Source organism: Haemaphysalis longicornis, unplaced genomic scaffold (assembly GCF_048455015.1).
Source record: "Haemaphysalis longicornis isolate Haplotype H1 unplaced genomic scaffold, Haemaphysalis longicornis Haplotype H1 scaffold_1, whole genome shotgun sequence".
Classification (NCBI taxonomy): Eukaryota; Metazoa; Arthropoda; class Arachnida; order Ixodida; family Ixodidae; genus Haemaphysalis; species Haemaphysalis longicornis.
Window position 1 is genome coordinate 214,615,578 of NW_027526203.1, and position 11,471 is coordinate 214,627,048.

Sequence of the window (11,471 nt, forward strand, 5' to 3'; positions counted from 1 at the left end):
CCCCCTGGTAACGGCTGCTGCCACGCAGAAGTGACGTCAAGCTAAAATAATCACGTGACTTCCTGTGACGTCACAAACCGAACGTCATATTTACGTTATTTGATCAAGCCACTTTTTTTTGTGTTAACGATGACGGCAGCCGTGTGTTCACGTCTTGTGTCCCGATGTTCTCCGCCCGTGGTCCGAATGGCAGGCCTGACGCATCGTTACGTCCTTATCTCCCTGTACAGCGGCTTCCTCGGGGCGCTTTTTTCTTGTTGGGAGGTGTGCTTGTAATTATTTAGATTGGGTATTTTTTGTGAACTTGCTGTTGCACGTCTTGGTAAGCCTAACGCATTGTTTTCTGCACGCTGCTTCGCCCCGCTTTTTACATGCTCCTAGAACTGTAGTGTTGTCGATTAATATTTTGTAAGCTTCACGTTGTCTTGCAGTTCGCGTGCTATCGGCTTTAAGCGCCTGCATTTGTTGTCTACTTGTGCCTCGCTTCTTCCATGCCAAGCCTTGTGTTGTAATTCTAGAGTGGTGGCTCAATTATAAAACGTGGGGATCAGTATTTTCCATCGCGTCGCGCCGTGTCTAACGAGGTAGCTGTCTTTGATGACATGCCAACGCGAGCGACGTAGTGTCAGCGTGTGCACGAATCGAGTGTCGTCAGGTAGCGCACGGCATCATCGAACGCAATCCGACCTCGCATGTAGCTTCTGCAATTTTTCCCCCGGGGCAGTATACTATCGCCGAGAAATGTATCCTCACTATTCCGCAGAAACGATCTGTGCACGCGGCGCTGCAGAATCCGTGCAGGGAGCGCAGCTTCACTTCCGTGGGTGGAGCCCAACTGCCCGTCCAAAGAATATCTACTCAAGATACCACTGAAACCATTCGCTGACTGGCTGGCTTCTTGTTCAAGGAGGCTCAAGCTTCAACTGTGCAAGCATGGGAGAAGTGCAGCTGATAAGATCGCCGTGTGAGCCAAGTTTGGAACTTCTGCTAATAGTCCTTTAAAAGTCTGGTGTGCATAAGGTTATCAAGTGACAGTTCAGTTATTGTTCATCTATGCTCAGATTTGTTGCTTAGAGTACCATTGTGCTTTCAACTTAGGAAGTCTTAATGAAATGATAGGCAAGGCTTAAAATTGCTGCTTGGCTTTTATTTCCCTTTCCTTTGCTCCAGTACCTTTCGCCTCCTCTAACGTGGTTAGGCAACAAAACTGCCTCCTGCATCTGCTTTGAGTATGTATTTTGATAGGCTCGTTCCCTCTTTACTCTTGTGTTTGGCTTGGTTGGAATTGAACATAACCAGCCACAATACTTCCATTCACTCTCAGCAGGATGGGCTAATGATGATGAGAGCTTATCTCGGAGGCTGGCAGTCTATGCACAAATTCCAAGTGGCTGTGACATCTATATGCCCATCCCAAGCACTCTGCGGAGTTCAACTTGACACTAATGCATACTTGTATTCGCAACTGATGAAGCGTGCTTAAGCGTCTACTGTCCAAGCCTTTGGGGTAGTGAACAGGAAGAGTTTCCAATTGTGAGGGGATGTTTCACATTCTATTGCTTTTTAACTCCGCACTGTGTAAACTGTTTTGTAAAATTGCTCAAGTGAATTTACTTAGTGGTAAGGGGCATTATAAAATGTCCCACATTTCGTTCACAATGATGCAAGTCTCGTCAGAAGCCAGCTGCTAGAAAACACATTCACGGGTTGTGTGTTGTGTGTCCATTAGCTGTTTCTTTTTCTTCCACAAAACGGGCACTTAAACAATCCTTTAAGCCAACAGGCTTAAAAGATAGTTTATCAAGTACAACTTCGGGGTAATGGTTGGTGTCATTGCCCACTACCGAGCGTGACATTGCCCACTACCGAGAGTACTTCTTAATACCTTGTGCAAGAACTGGAGCCAAGGCCACGTGCGTGGATGTGAATGCCTGTCGGTGTTTGTGAAAGTTGCAGTACAGCTGGAAGGTGTATGGATCATGGGTGGCTTTAACAATAAAATGACTGCTGAACGTACTTTGGCTCTGGTATCAATGAGCAGCATGTGAGCATTGATAAGTGCTTCACTGTTGACATTTTTGTTATACAAAAGCAGGCCATGTTAAGGCCCCCTGGCAAATATTCATGAAAAACACTGGACCAAAAAGCTGCCAACACATAGAAACCATGTTGATCACGGCACCTTTCCTAGTACTTCAGTACCGTTTATCAGCGCTGCGTTTTTTCCCCCCAACTAGTAAACTATCCCAGCGTTGCACCTTAAGCCAGAAATCAAACACTTGCTTGTCAATGGCAAGTGATCTGCCAAACTTCCGTGTCTATGCAAAAAGTGAGTAGCTCTACTTTCTGTGCACTGTTTCTGGTGTGAAGCTCCATTTCTAAACAAAATGCCAGGGTTCTTCTGGAAGATGCACAGCATTAAAACCTCAACAAAAAAGGAATAAGCTAGCGATACTCTCTTGCACTATACTAAAGTCCTGCGGGAAAGCCAAACCAGCAAGTGATCTTTTTCTACAAAGCGCTGCAGACGAGCCAAGAAAAAGATTCCTTTTTGCGGATACCAAAGCTACGCTGGAAAGCCAAAATGTGTGGTGTCTGTTACTGCAGATTAGCTGCAAGACAAGCATGTTCACGCAAAGATTTATAAACCAGGCTGGCGGGGTAACAAAATCATTGAATGAGGTTACAACAAAATGTGTTATGAAAAATGATATAATACTGTTTGCTATAAATAGCAATTAAAGGTATAAAATGGTTTTGACACTAGTTAAGTGGCCTGTTGGAAATCATTGGCAAAACCTAAAGAGCAACATTTCATACAGCTGCAGAAGTGAAATAGCAAAGCGTGGTTGGGGCCTGAATTCAGCAGGCATGCTCCAGCTGAGAATGTATAATTGCAGAGCAAAATAATTATAAAGGCCTAGGGTAAAGGTGAGCTTAGTTGAGTTACCACCAAGGTATTTGGTAGAGAGAATAGTTACAAAAATAAAGAAGCAACATGGGAAGCTTTATTTTCCCTGATTTAAGTTTATCAGCACTGAGCTTCATGTTCTGCACGTTCCATTGAAGAATGTTACACCTGCATGCCCTCGGCACATCACATTTTACGGTATAACACAGTTTACTTCGAACATAGGTAAATAAGAGAATATTGCATAAGCAGTTCATTTATACGTGAAATAGAAACAGCAGGGTTTTTAAAACGAAGCCCGTAAGTGTGCAGCATGAAAGGGACCAATGACGAGTTTATGTTGTTACTAATAACAAATGTTAACGACCTTGTCTGAAACAAACCCTTTCTATGGAGGGACTGTGTGTAATCATAAGATTTTTTTTTATAAAAGGTTGTAAATGCCCTGTAAATGTATGTCAAAAGGTATTTTAACGCCCTAGTCGTGGCCTGTGAATCATCGGTGCTTTTTTATGGCGTTTAGATGATCAAGGGCTGTTGTACGGGATCCACCTTCTCTTCTCACTTTGGTCACCATCTTTCTTAGTCATTGCATTCATGTGCTTGGTCAGGGAGCTAGCAAGCGAGGACGACAGTCGGCACTAACTATCAGCCGAGTTCCTTCAGGCTGGGACAATTGCTGGAGAGGCTAAACAATGTTTTTAAAATCCCTAACTGAGAGCTTTCACTTCTTGTTTTGTTAAAGAACATTTAGGCAACCCTTCAAGAACTGTCCGAAATACCCGCCGCGGTGGCTCAGTGGCTAAGGCGTTGCGCTGCTGAGCACGAGGTCGCGGGTTCGATTCCCGGCCGCGGCGGCCGCTTTTCTGATGGAGGCGAAAAGCAAAAACGCCCGTGTGTACGAGATTTCGGCGCACGATAAAGATCCCCAGGTGGTCAAAATTAATCCGGAGCCCTCCACTACGGCGCGCCTCATCGCCTGCGTTGCGTCGGCGCGTTCAACCCCACAATCAATCAAACTGTCAGAAATAACAAAAATGACTGTTGTGCCCGTTAAATAGTTAATCTACGCACAGTGAACGATGGCATAAAATCTATCAATGCGAACCTACCCTTTGAACCTGCTTAATATTTAGCAGAGACACTCCCTTCATTAGCTGTTTTATGGCACTGTGAGGGTGGGCTACTGGTTTCCACCTATGGAGCGTGTGGGCCGCGCTAGTTTCCAGTCGTCCTGTCAAATGTTTTTGGAGACTAGCACTACCCTGCAGTGTACGAGCCATGGATTCCTTGGGTTGGCCGTGTGCAATTCTAGTGAATCGTTACAGGCCACCAAAGAAAGTGAGCATTTGTTTATCGACCACTGTTTTGTGGCCACGAAAAGTTTCGTTCATTAAAAAGACTAACAAATGACATCAATTTTATTGCAAACTTCAAACAAATAACTGGTATTACAGAAAATGTGTAAAGCAGCTGGAGCTCCATAGCCACTTTCCAGCTATTTCTCCATGCCATCAGAGAATCTTGTTTGTGCGACTAAGATACCGACCTATTCCACTGCAAAGAAACATAACTGGGCGATTGTAGTGGGGCCTCTAGTTCCGTTTGATCATATCAATTGAGTGTTTACGTACAGTTAACATGTTGATGACTGTGTTTATAGTGCATGCACATATAACATCAATGTAGTTTGAAATTGGGATCTTTTTCACCATTTCTTTTTGTTAAATTCGCCCCATGACAGCCTTGACGTTTGCCTATCAATTACATTTGCAGCATGCTCGCTGCTTACACCTGTTTACACAAACAATCCGCAGATGCTTTCACGTTCCAGGCACATCTTAAGATTTTTTTTGACGTTGCTTATTGAGCCTCTGCAGAACCTATAGGTTTTCATATGCTGGAGTGCATGTAGGTGTATTAGACATGATGGCCGGCCAAGCATACACCATTCCTATTAGCGTCTGTACAGCCTCTTCTCTGACCCTATCGTCTGGGTGTCCTGTATTAACTTCCTTTGCATGGGGCACTCAGTCAAGTCTGGCCAACATAGCGTATACCATGGTACAGTGAGATGTGAAAGTTATACCAGTGCAGTGGCTATGAGATGAAGCGTCTAGCTAGTCTACCTTTTGAAGGTCGCAGGTCCTAAGCTGTCGTAGAATCATGTATTCTACTACAAAATCTTTGGTTTCTACTAGGAAATCTTTTTAAGCGCTGAATATCACGCAATTATGATGCTTGTGGCGCATGCTCACAAGACTTTTCTGCTCATAAAACGTATCGTTGGTGTAAAACAAATTTTAAGCTACAATTTCGCCCACTAGAAAATACGAACTTCCTGATTTTCGGAAGTTTTCCTTGCTAATATTTCAGAAGAGATCTACTGTAGTGGTACGTACGTGGTACATGTGTGGGGACACCAAATATTACCTTTCCTATTCTTGACGCAATTGTCTGTAATTGTAATGCGCACATGTGCCTAGTAAAAAACAGTTGCCGCCACTACCCTTCGTTCTCGGCACTGTACATTCTGATTATCTTTTGGCGCTGCTAAGTTGTCTTCATTTCGAGAACACACACCGCGATTTCAGGTCGCCCATTTAAGCATTCTGAACTTGCCGTGGTGCAAACTGTTGATAGCAGATGCTGCCGCGCCGACATGCGTCGGAAGGTTCACAGAATTACGCTCGGACGATGTCTTTTCTTGTGTGGAACGTAGCTTGTTCGAACGGGGCCAGTCGGCTGTGCGATGTCGTCTCACGTACGCTGAAAGTGTACGCAGGTACCATCGGCGTACACCAAGCATAACCAAGCGGTCACAGGTCAACATTACTCGAGAGCGGCTATTTTGCTGCGGTCTGGAAAGGCTGGCTGGGTCCCCACGCAATACATAATCACAAGCAACTTTCTCACGTTTTCAGATAGTAGTTCCAACAATATGAACTCCGGTTTATCTACGTTGTCGGCGCGAGAAAATCGAAGCTTCGTCCCGCTTTCGGATAGGCGACTCCATGTACGCGATACGGCAGCTGGCAGCAGCAGCAGCATCGCCGGCTGCTCCCGCAAGAACAAAAATTATTTGTTTAGAAAAGTTTTAGCAGTTCAATGGTGCGTTATTTTGTACTGCAAATAAAAAAAATGTGTATTTCGGACTACACTACACAAAATCTTGACAATTAATAATGTTATGACGTCATTATGACGTCACGCGTGGCAGCAGCCGTTGCCAGGGGGGCGTGGCTGGTGCCACGCGTGTGGCAGAAGACGCTGCCTAAATAGAATCCTGATCGGAAGCGACTGCAGCGCCGAACACAAGAGCAGACATTTTCTTTCCTCCATGAGAGCAGAGTTCCCTCTTTGTATTTTCATGCAAAGTGATCAGACAACATTGCGAAATTTGGCAATCTTTAAGAAATCATTCATTCAAAATTATTATTGCTTTTTGTGTTCACAAGTATTTCAGTTTTAATAGGCTCCTGATTGCAACTTTCCCGATCGCTGCCTTCTTGCTCCCGGTCTTTTCCGATTGGTTGTCAGTTTTGGCCAGAAGATCTAAGCCAATCAGGCTGTATTTTTGGCGCATGGCAGCGCCTGAAAAAACCTTGAACGGGGATGATGATGGAGAGTAAAAGTCTGAATCGGGGTGACGGCATGTTCCATTTCACCTGTCTTAGCTATTTATTTTACCTCGGACTTGTCTTAGCTGCCGCTATCTCTGGCTCTGATTACCTGCGCCGTACGCGGTCTCGTGGACTTGTCTCGGTCATAACCAGACAAATAAAAATTCACGTGTGCTTTACAATGCTTTTCAGCTCGGACAAAATTTGGCGTTCGGCCTGCTTCAGCGCAGGCTTGCACGGGAGTCCTGAATCATTCGGCTCGCGCGTTTGTTGATCGTGATGTTGCATCAATCATTTGAAGGTGTGATCTGAGACTTCAGGGTGCGTAATCATTACCGAGGGAAATATTTGTCGCAGGTGTCGCTCGCCTTACGCTTTTTCAACCACTTGGTTGGTAAATCTATAAGTTCTCGTAAAAGGTACAGCGTTTATGTGAGTCTTTACTGTACTCGCACAGGACTATTCACTAGCATTTCTTTTTTTGTCGGGTGTTTTCTTCGTAACTTCTGCGAGGAAAACTGGAAGGGAGGAATACCTTCATGATACGGAGAAGTCAACCTGGAAACAAAATGGCTTGATGAATGAAAATGACAAGGAATGAATACACCAGCACAGAAAAACGCACACATACACTATCAATGCTCTAGAAACGCAAATCTGAAAGACGCACAAACGCGCACACAGTGCAAACGTTCACAGAATTTTCTCAAAGCGCGGTCACGGAGAAAGTATGGTCCCTAGAAATACGAGCTATAGTTCATCTCACAAGCTAGCTGCAGCACTGTGGAGGCTACATTGTTTTCCCCCTCAGGGCGCCTAACTCACCGCGAAGACAGAAGGAAGGAATAGTACAGGAAAGGCAGGGAGGTTAACCAGAATACTGTCCGGTTGGCTACCCTACTCAGGGGGGAGGGGATACGGGAAATGAAAGGGAAAGAAAGGACAGCGGTACATATTAAAGGAGAAAATGAGAGAAAGAAAAGTAGAAAAAACACAAGGCGTGACCAGGCAACTATAAAGGCGGTACAAACAACGCACACAACCAGAAAATGCACAAAACTAATACGGTCCACTGATAAAATGGGCGAACTAAGGGCACTGCACTATAGTAATGTCCCTACAATCGTTCAGACAGGCCCGTGTCCTTCAAAAAGAGCAGTAGGGCTTTTATAGCCTTTTCGGCCTGTGTCGGACAGCGCCTATGGTACAAAATTATCTGCGCCGTAAAGGGGAGGTCGTCGAGTCGGCGAAGTGTGGTGGAGAGCTGTTGCCTCGGCGTTATGAAGCGGTCACAATGGCACAGAAGGTGTTCAATCGTCTCGTCGGTGGCGCACGCATCACAAGCAGGGCTGTTGGCCATTCCAATGGTGTAGGAGTAAGCACCGGTGAAGGCAACACCTAGCCACAGGCGACAAAGTAAGGTGACGTCCGAGCGTGGCACGTTATTAGGTAGGTGGCGCTGCAAATCTGGGTCGAGCGAGTAAAGACGAGCGTTAGAGAACTCGGGTGTATTCCACTTAGCGAGAGTGATTTCCCGGGCAATGGACCGCAACGACCTTGCAGCATCAGTGCGTGATAGAGGGACGCGGGTCAATCTTGCACTTGTGTGGGCGCCATGAGCCGCTCTATCCGCCTGTTCGTTCCCAGTAATGCCGCAGTGGCTTGGGAGCCACTGGAAAACGATATCATGTATATGCCTGACTAATGTGTCATATAAGCACCGGATTTCAGCCACAAGTTGTTCGTATGGGCCGCGGCGGAGGGAAGATTGGATGCACTGAAGAGCGGACCTCGAGTCGCATAGCACAACCCATTTTTCTGGCGATTCCTGCTGGATGAATAGAAGGGCCTCCCGAATAGCAGCCAATTCAGAAGCGGTTGACGTCGTCGAGTTTGAAAGCTTAAAATAAATTTCGGTAGACTTCTGTGGTATCAAAACAGCGCCGGCAGAATCGGACGTGGTGACCGACCCATCCGTGTAGACATGGACCCGGTCTCTGTATGCCTAATGTAGAAAGAGTAGGGATAGCTGTTGAAGACCGCTAGGTGGAAGGTCCGCTTTCTTTTTTATTCCCGGGATGTTTAAGTGCAGTTGTGGCTGTGACAGGCACCAAAGTGGCGACGAGGGCCTAGACGGAGGTGTATAGCTCGATGGCAAGCTCCCACTGTGAGCGGCAACCACCTTACAAAAAGATGCCTGCGGTCGTGTTGAAGGCAGGGATGCAAGGTGGTGATGGGGCAACCGGGTGAGTTGCCTAATGTGTGCCCTCAGTGTCTCCACTGTCATGTGGGTTGTGATCGGGTGATCCCTTGCAACGCAAATTGTGGCCACAGTTGAGGCGCAACGCGGGAGACCGAGACATGTACGAAGACCCTAGGCCTGTATGGCCTGAATTGCCTGTAGGTGGTTTTACATGTGTTGGTCAATACAGGCAGGCTGTAACGTAAAACACCGAGAAACAGGGCATCGTACAGGCGTAACATTGAGTGCACGGAGACACCCCACGTCTTTCCGGCCAGAAACTTGAATAGCTGGACCACTGCAGTTAGCCTTTTTTTCAGGTATGAAACCTGAGGAGTCCATGATAAATCCCGGTCCACGATAACTCCCAGAAAACGGTGACTTTTGACGTAAGGAATATGTTGTCCATTTAAAGAAATCTTATACTGCGACATTTTTTTGCGGGTGAAAGCAACCAGTGCACATTTCTCCGGATATATTTCCAGCCCTTTTCGACGCAGGAACAAAGACGTTAGCGTTGCGGCTTCCTGAAGTCGGGCCCGAATCTGAGGGCGTGAAACTCCTGATGCCCAGATGCAGATGTCATCAGCATAGATGGAGAGCTGGACGTTGGTTGGTAATGCGGTGGTGAGTCCTATCAACGTGAGGTTAAACAATGTAGGGCTAAGCACACTTCCTTGCGGGACTCCACGAGAAACAAAGTGCTGTGATGTTGGGCCATCTGAAGTCTCAACGAAAAAATATCTTCCTGATAGGAAGCTTTGGATCCATCTAAATGTCCTTCCACCGACTCCTGCATCTTGTAGGCCGCCCAGAACGGCGTCATGTATTACGTTATCGTACGCTCCTTTTATGTCTAGAAACAAAGCGGCTGTCAAACGTTTGAGTGATTTAACTCACCGCGAAGGCGCCGGGGCCGTGCGGTGCCACTTGCCGAGAGGGGAGAAGGGAGTGTCCTTACAGGACCCCCATCACGGCGGATTAGGCGCCCTCAGTGGGCGCACTATTGATAACAATGTAGCCTCCACAGTGCTGCAGCTAGCTTGTGAGATGAACTATAGTCTGCGGTCCGCGCGCCTTCTCTAGGGGGAGGCGTGTCCGCGCTGCTGATGCACGCCCAGCGCTGCGCAGAGGGCGCTGCCAGCAATCGGAGCGCCCGAGCGGCGGGAGCGAGAGCGGCCGCCGGTCGTCCAGTGCCGCGCGCTACTGCCGCGGAGAGCGGGCGCGCATGGGGTTTTGACGGCCAGTTAGAGCGGTGAAATCCAGCGGCTGGTACATCAGCTCACAATTGAAGCTGCGATAGAACTACTATATGACCTTTTAATTTCGGCGGCCCATATTTTTCGCGAATCGGGCTACGGAGCCTAGGCAATTTGCGGACGCTTACCTTAGCGAGTGAGACCGAAGGATGAAACCGCAGCAACGAGATTAGCCGTTTCGCTACCACCGCTGGAACCATTATTTCGCGCATTGTTGAGACAGTGAGATCCATTCCAGGAGAGCCCGGCGGCGCCACACGCAGTGTTTGTGCTAATTGTGAAAACTACGTGGTTATCCCCGAACGTCATGTATTGAAGGTGGTCTGCATGTACCCGTCCTGACTGACTCGAAAAAAAAAAAAAGAAAAAAAAAGCTGTAGTGAAATGCTTTACCAAAAAACCCGTTCCTAAATACTTCTGGCCGAGCCCTCCTACTGCCCCTAGGGAGGGGGGGTCAAGCAAGGCTTATGGTCATTGGAATAAATAAGCCTTAAGAGCTAATCTTTTTAATTTCAAACAGCCGCAAGTAAAATGATTGGTCATAACACAGATGTTCTCCCTTGTTGCTTTCCCTGCGTGCGTCTCGCGATTCGCTCCGAGTATGCGGGCGATAAAAAAAAAATAAAGCCCTGTGCAATGAAGAATGCAAGCGCAGTTACTGTTTGGCAGCCTGATTCTAGTGAAAAAGTTTCCCGCACTCTTCAAGGTAGCGAATTTTCCAAATCGTGATATTCACAAAAATTACAGGCGCGCAAAATAGAAGCTAGTACCACAGTTTCTGTCTGTTGGTTGAAAGTGGCAAAAACATCATATGCGTGCGTACATTCCTATTACTTTTATTCGGCATTTAGATTTAACAGATATCCCCAACGGTGGAGGCAGCGTTCGACGTGCGATGGGGCCTAATTATTGAACAATGCAAATTGGTCAGATTTCGTTCAAGCTTCAAAGCATATACAGTAATCCCTCGTTATAACGAAGTCAACAGGACGGCGGAAAATTTTGTTATAAGCGGTATTTCGATATAAGCAACCGCTCGAGAAGAGCTTAAGCAATTGAGCTTTAATTGCACCACAACTGCAAGGAACCAAAACACAATGTATTCAGAGAAGAACAACTTTATTTGGGTGCAAAAAGGGAAGTGAGTTTTGGCTGTTTCAAGTTTTTGTCGGGCACGAGCACCCCCATCTCCGATTTGACCAGCAATGCACGAGGCCGTGGTCGTCGTCCATAAAAGTGGCAGTGGCTGTGGCCAATTTATAGGGAGGCGTGCGGGCGTCACGGAATGATACGCGAATTTCGCGCTGGAAACCGCCGCAAATGCCGTGGCTAGAGTCTAGGGTTGTGCTTGTTGCGCTCAAAAAACGATTACCCGCTCACTCTGGGTACACAGCGCAATCATGAAAACTGACGGTTTTCGCACTAGAGGCTTGGCA